Below are 6465 nucleotides of genomic sequence, written 5' to 3'. Positions count from 1 at the left end.
CTTTTAGTGCTGTATTCTTTAGCGTTTGATTACTGAAGAAACAGTGATACTCCGTTTTTGGGCATATTTTGCTAACAATCAGGCATGCAACCTGATTCTTGACGTGTAATCTGGTTTGAACGTGCAATCAATTCATGAGGGTTTCATGAATAGAATTTAGGATATTGTGGGCAGGGTTTTGGTTGTTTCAGAATTGATTTAGGTATGCTATTTGATTCTCATCGGGGCAATGTGGTGTTTGGAGAACATTGTCCCCTCCAAGTTGGGCCGATACGGCGGATAAATCGAGATAACTGCAAATAGAGGTTGTTTGGTTAGTTGTAACCGTAATTGCAATGCAAATGTCTGTTGCATCTATTATAGTTGCTGTAACTGCTGTTGCATGTTGGTCTGGCTGTTTGATTCATTTTTAAAAATTTATGACTTATTGCTACTATTTATGGCTGCAAGTGTTTGCTTTGCTCATTTGGTTTCTTTGCCTCTGGTAGAAATTAGTTGCAAACTCTTACAACCTAAAAGGATTGCAATTACCGCTTACATCTAGATTTGCGTTTAATGTGCAAAGACTGGCAATTTATGCTCACATGTGAATGTTCTATAGCACACGCTCAATGATAAAAACCATGGAGGAAACATGCAGAGAAACATAGGCTGGCCATGACTGGCTTCATATTTTAGTTTAGATCTCAAATTTCGGATGGGATATGATTTTCAATGTTATAAGTTCAGCTCTCTCTTCTTCTTCTTTTGTTTTAAACGTTAAACTCGTACGTAAACTCTAACAAGGAATTCATGACAGCTCATGGATCTTATAATCATAGCATATTATATCTGAAGGACGTTAGTAAGTTTGTAGTACACTGGTGATATTCAAATCCTACTAAAGGTAACTAGATTTTAGAAGTAATTTCGGATCTATTAAAATATCAAAAGAGACTTTTATTGCTAAATAAAATAAAATTATTTGGAAATGGACTAAAGTAAGCAGTCAGATATTTTACCACGTGATACTCGTAAGTGTAATGAACTCCCAAGTAAAATCTCTGCAGATTTTGACCAGCAAAAGGAAAATATTTATAAGAAATACAAGAAAAATGATTCTTGAAACTAATATTTGAAAGTACATACGAATTTACTTAAGAATAGGGCGTATATAATAAAAGAGAGTGCTAATTGCAGATATACCCCCTGTAGTGTGCCTAATTGCAAATAGACCCCTTTTGACTTGGAAAAATCAACCAAAAAAAAAAAAAAAAAAAAAAATTTTTTTCAAAAATGTGCCTAATTGCAAATAGACCCCTTTTGACTTGGAAAAATCAACCAAAAAAAAAAAAAAAAAAACTAATTCTTGCTAACAGTCATAGCTTGTAAGATTAAAGGATAAAATTATACTCATTTTGTCTTCTTCATCTTCATGTATTCATCTTACAACCTCGTGTCCTATCCTATACATAACTCCTTATAATCTCTCTGTCAAACTCTCTTCTCTTCTCCTAAAATCTTCTCTCTCCCTTGTCCATGTTTGCTATATCCACTCCCAAACAGTAATTTTGGGAGTTGGATTGCCGAAAATGCCCTTTTGATATTAAGGGTGTTTCTGGAATGGGCTTGGCCTGTTTTGGTTTGGGAGAAGAGCAATTTAGTCCTCACACACCCCCAAAGTTACTGTTTGGGAGTGTGAATAGTTGGACCCGTCACTACTCTCTCGCCTATTTTTCTTCTTCTATCTCCTTTCCTTTTCCATTTGGACTAGGCTAAATTGCAACTAAATGCCCTATAGTTTCACCAACCTTACACTTAAGCGACCTTTATTTTAAAACCAAGCAAATAAATGCCTCAAAATATTTAAATATTACAAATGAATGCCCAAAATTTTAAAATGTTATATTTTGGTGCCTTCTTATTTACCCAATGTTGCATATAAATACCCTCATGATTAGCATAAAAACATACAAGTTGCAAGAGTAGAACTATCAAATATAATATGTAAGATATTAAACCCATAAGGAAGATGTGTGCTTAGAAGTTCTACCCGAAAAGTATGGACAAAAAGAAGTGAAAGTGGAAGTTATGGAGATATAGAGATGAATTTGTCACAAAAATAAATAAAAAAATAAGAGTGAAAAAGAAAAAAAAATGAGGATATAACTAAAAAGAAAAGAAAACAAAGAGGAAAATAAAAAGAAATAACAAGAAGTGGAAACAATAAAAGAGAAAAAAGTGGGAAGAGAAGAAAATCAACTAAATAAAATCAAGAAGAGAGAAATCAATAGAGGAAGAACAAAATCAAATCAAGAAAGGTTAGTGGAAGAGCAATTAGAGAAGTTAAGAATCTAGGATTGAATCCACTAGTTAAATTCAATTAAGATTTGATTTATGAAACTACTCTTTTTTTAATCATATTTTCCTTTAGATTTACTAAACATAGACTATCAAACCACTTAGGAAGTATAATCTATCAAATTATCATCTAAGCAGAACTTTTCATTCATGAAAAGAACAATTAACTTAATAATAATCTAGAAGTGAATAAATACACTTATAAATATATATACTTATAACTATATAATATAAATACTAAGTATATGTATTTATAAACTTACATGTATATAGTTATATACACTTACATGTATATATTTATACATTTACATATATATATATATATATATATAAGGATGTAAATATATACAAGTGCAGTTTTATACGTGTGTGTGTGTACTTATATGATTTACATATATATACTTGGATACAATATATTTTAGATAGAGTATTGTTGATGTCAGTTATCAAACAGTGGGTTACTTGAGAGTTTGTGGAGTAATTAGGGTCCTCTAACTCCTTTTAATGAGTGGTTCTAGGGCTCGCTGTTCTTCCATGCACATGAAGGAACTCGTCAGAGGACGGAGTTGGGTTCTCCGATTGTTCTTCCAACAACCAAGAAGGTCCGAGAGAGTTACCTCGTACAATGCCGCTCCTTTTATAGTGGGTTTTAAGGGCAAGAAGATAACTTGGGCCTAGTCCAGCTAGGCACCTGAGTCGGCAGACATGTGCCATGTGTCGGTTGCTGAAGGATGTGAGTCACCTGGTCATTTATTGTGAGAATGACAGCAGGTGCTTGGTGCTGACTGGGTCTGATGAGTCATAAAGACTATGGAGGCTAGAGTAATGATAACGTTGTCGAAGTAGTTAATGTGAGAGTAATCGACTGGCGAGGGGTTTGAGGTCACTACCGTCATTCGACTCGTCAGGTCTAGGGATGAGAAATACAGCCTTTTGACTCGGTTATGCGAGATGTCAGCTGAACAGTGGGCCGAGTCGGATCGCTTGTGAAGTCAATTGAGGGGTTGGCCTAGTAGTACCGCCTTATGACTCGGCTACGCAAGTTGTCAGCCAATCAAGTTCAATTGAGGGGTTGGCCTAGTAGTACCGCCTTATGACTCGGCTACGCAAGTTGTCAGCCAATCAAGTCACTCGTGCTAAGATGGAGGTTACATTGGTCTTGAATTAGTCTGGTTAGGCATAATGTAAGACACGTGTTGACTTTTCTATGAAGATTAATATTTAGTAATTTAGGGGTTATAATAAGTATACTTACACACACGCACACGCATAATATATATATATATCTATATAGATATATATATATATATCTATATATCTATATATCTATATATATAGAAAAACACACACACACACATACATACTGTTATGGTGTTCCCATTTTCGTCAAAATACAATTTAAACTCGATGTAAAACCCCGTGAATTTTTAAAGAATAGTGTGATTTATATATTGATGAATGAGTTCTAATTATGATAAATATCATTTATAGATGAATAATTTTGTTCACAATTGATTTGAGATCAATTGAGAGTATATATGCATTATACACCGATGCAATTCAAATCGAAAAAATGACCAGTTAAGAGTATATATGCATTACACACCGATGCAGTTCGAATCTGGAAAAACTTAAAAGACAAATGTTGTAGACCTCCTCAATAGCTTTCTAATAAATCTTAAATCACCTTATTCTGAGATCGAAAGAAAAATTTACAGGCAAAATACCAAAGACTATTTTCCTAGTCTAACTGGGTTTCCTGTTTCGGGTTTTAGGTTTTGGGCTGTTTGTATTCGGGTTCCTACCTATATATACATGTTTTTGTCACGAAAAACACACCTTTTCTTTAGTGTTCCAAACCCTAGCAGACCCTCAAACCCTAGCCCAAAATTTGAGTTCTTGGGAGAGTTTCATGAGGCGAAAAGCGAGGAGAAGGCAAGATTTGTGGCGTTTAGCATCGAGGGATCGTTTGTTGTTCGTTTCAGAGGGTTGTGCACGTAATAGGCAAGATCACCTCTGCCCAAAACTTTCCCTAATTAAAAATCAAGTTTTATGTGTTAATTATGATAATTCTCATGCTTAAAATTTATCTAATGTGTTAGAATCTAATTTATGATGTTTAAATCTTAAATTAGAGCGATAAACAGTAGAATAATTTTGTAATTGATTAGTATACATGATCATGATCATTAGGGTTGTTTTAACATATTAGTTTATGCTTTAATTTGGTTCATATGCACTAATTTGTCGAGATAAACAAGATTTAGTTAATTTGAATGTTAAACCCTAGATTCATGCATCTATGTGATATCATCTTGTTTAAACAAACCTATGGTTAAGTATTCATGAGTATTGAATCAAGTTTTATTCATATAAGTTAATAAAAAACCGAGCTTTAAAGAAAAACAAGCAAAAACCCTAATCTGTAAAATTTTGATCTGTTCAGTCGACTGATGTTGTCATCAGTCGACTGACATGAGGTCATCAGTCGACAGATAGCAATCATCATTCGACTGACGGGATCGTGTGTGCATTGTTTCTGTGAACGACCCAATCAGTCGACCGAAGCTTTCTATCAGTCGACTGATCAGGTTCAAATTTGTGATTTTGGTTCCTTGCACGTGGGTTCGTTGTGCGAGCGTGTAGTGCAAGTTATATGTGGATATTTATGCATTTTTTTTGGGGGGGTATACGTATAGAGATTGAGTACGTACAAATCCATTGTTCGGGATAGACAAATAGTTTGCAATCGTTACGAGTAACGACTATTATAGTTCATTATAATTATGAACAGTTGGGTGAGGTTAGTTGGGTCCTGCAATGAGACCGCAGATGGACAACACTCTGAGTGCATTAGTCAGGATCATAATGAGACCGCGATGGACTTCACTCCTTTATGTACTTTTGGTCTGCAGAGGTCGTTGAACCTATTTATCGGTCCGCATGGTTATGCACAAAGGTTGATATACCTATTTATCGGTCCACACGAGGGTGTGATGAGTTGATATACCTATTTATCAGTTCGCATGGGGGCGCAATGAGTTAAAAAATTCCATAGAAGGACAATTTGATAAATTGGATGATACCTAAGGGGGTGTTTGTTTCACCCTTTTTACGGAATAGGAATATTAATTGAATCTGACAGGGATAAAATCGTAAATAAAGGATTCTTTATGAATCATATTCTTGAGTTTGGTTCACCACAAATTTATAGATTTTAAAATCTATAAAGTTGAAAAAGTATGGTGATTTTATAGAAACCTAAATCCTAAAGATTTGGGACGATTTGGGGGTAAAAAGCTGACACACTCATACTATTCTCCGTCTCTTTTTTTTGGATTCCATTTCTTCACAAATCCTATATTATTATGAGACCAAATCCTATTCTAATTCCAAACTAAACTAAAGAATAGAAATTGGAGGGTTTCTATAAAGTTGGATTCTATTTTTTCATGTTATGAAAAAAAATATAGAAAAGAAAAAAAAGATTCCATGAATCCATAAACTTGTCTTAAATTTTTTATGGATTTGATAGGAATCCATAAAAAAACCGGATTCCTAATCCTATTCTTGTCCACTATTGAACCAAGCACCCCCTAAGTGTAGGTGATTATTGGCATTCTCTTTGTATGATCTACTGTGAAGGTATTTCACAACTTAGTTACACGGGATAGTGTATCAATATCTGTTTTGCCTACTAAGGGTAGTATGAGGAGTTGAATGATATTCTCGGAGATGATTGATGTTGTATTTCCCGTATTTCTTTCTTTTATTATTTCTTAGTTGGAATTAATATTTTAGAAATTTACGACTTGAGACACATGGTATATACATGAGGGTTTCCTTGTTTGGATTATTTCGCTCGACGTACCAGTCTTGTATTGTAAATTTCTAAACATAAATTCCATATAGTACAGGGTAAAATGATCTAGGTAGACTATGCACTTATGTAGAGCCTCCATCATACTTAGTAGCCCTTCCCTTGGGGGCGGATGGAGATGATCTTGCTAGCGCTCTGACGATGTTGATTTCACTTCTTTTCAGGCAGCGAAGCAGAGTTTCGGAGAGCCGCAGGTTGGCAGACTTTCAGTATAGTCGCCATCAGTTATTTATTATAGTTTCTAC

The sequence above is a fragment of the Asparagus officinalis genome, chromosome 1, assembly GCF_001876935.1.
Source record: "Asparagus officinalis chromosome 1, Aspof.V1, whole genome shotgun sequence".
NCBI lineage: Eukaryota > Viridiplantae > Streptophyta > Magnoliopsida > Asparagales > Asparagaceae > Asparagus > Asparagus officinalis.
The sequence above is the reverse complement of the archived record's forward strand: the minus strand, read 5'-3'. Positions refer to the sequence as shown.